Source organism: Echinops telfairi, unplaced genomic scaffold (assembly GCF_000313985.2).
Source record: "Echinops telfairi isolate 266 unplaced genomic scaffold, ASM31398v2 ScPeMD7_655;HRSCAF=1070, whole genome shotgun sequence".
Classification (NCBI taxonomy): domain Eukaryota; kingdom Metazoa; phylum Chordata; class Mammalia; order Afrosoricida; family Tenrecidae; genus Echinops; species Echinops telfairi.
Window position 1 is genome coordinate 26,149,052 of NW_022104553.1, and position 1,126 is coordinate 26,150,177.

Below are 1,126 nucleotides of genomic sequence, written 5' to 3' on the forward strand. Positions count from 1 at the left end.
GGTCCCGCCGCGCGGCTAAGTTTAGAGACGGACGGATGGGGACGAGGGCCTGGTCACCGCGACCCCCCGCTGCGCCCGCGCTTCCAGCACCTTCTGCCGGCCGCTCCCCCAGCGCCCACCCCGAGCGACTGGGTTGGAACTGGGGGGCCCAGGAACTGGGGCGTGCTCCGCACCTCCAGCCCGCGGGACGCACTGGGGGTCTGCGAACCGGGATTGCGGCGGGCTTGGGCTCTGCAAGAGCCTGTGCTGGAATTGGAACTTGGAGCGCTGGGAACAGGGATGCAGAGCCCGGAGAGCGGGTGCAGGAAGATTCGAACTCGCAGCTCTGGGAGATTGGACACTGACGCCGGGATTCCAAGTTCAAGTTTTAAGGGCAGCATAGGAATCAAACCTGGAATGTTTCCTCCCCTCCTCCATAACCAATTAACCAATGTGTAGGACCCTGGGTTACCTGTTAGTCTGTTAACCGCAAAGTCAGCAGTTCGAAACCGCCAGCAGTCCGTGGGAGAAAGATCAGACTTTCTGCTTCCCATAGAGAGTGACAGTCCAAGACAAAATAATAATAATTTATAAATGATCAAGGGTTTACGAGGGAGGGGGCAGTGGGGAGGGAGGGGATAAAAATGAGGAGCTTATACCAAGGGCTCAAGCAGAAAGCAAATGTTCTGAGAATGATGATGGCAACAAATGTACCCATGTGCTTGACACAATGGATGGATGGATTGTGATAACAGTTGTATGAGCCCCCAATAAAACGATATTTTAGTAATAATATCGTTACAGTTATAATAAATAATAAAGTTACAGTCCACAGGGCCAGTTCTATAGGGTCGCTATGAGCTGGCATCTATTCCAGAGGGAGGTTTGGGGGTTTATTTTGTGTGTGTGTGTGTGTCTTTAAACTATGTGAACAGGTTTAGAGCCACATAAGCTCAGGCGGTGGAGGAATGGGCCAGTAGAGGAACTTGACCCCCTTCTCCTGGGGTCCTGGAGAGCACTTGCACCCTAAGTCCCTTGGGCCTAGACACCCCCTAGTGGACAAGCCAGAGGCAGTAGGTTTAAGCCTCCTTTTCCGAACGGAGAAACCGAGTCACGCTTGTCTCCCTGGGTGGGGTTCCTCTTAGAA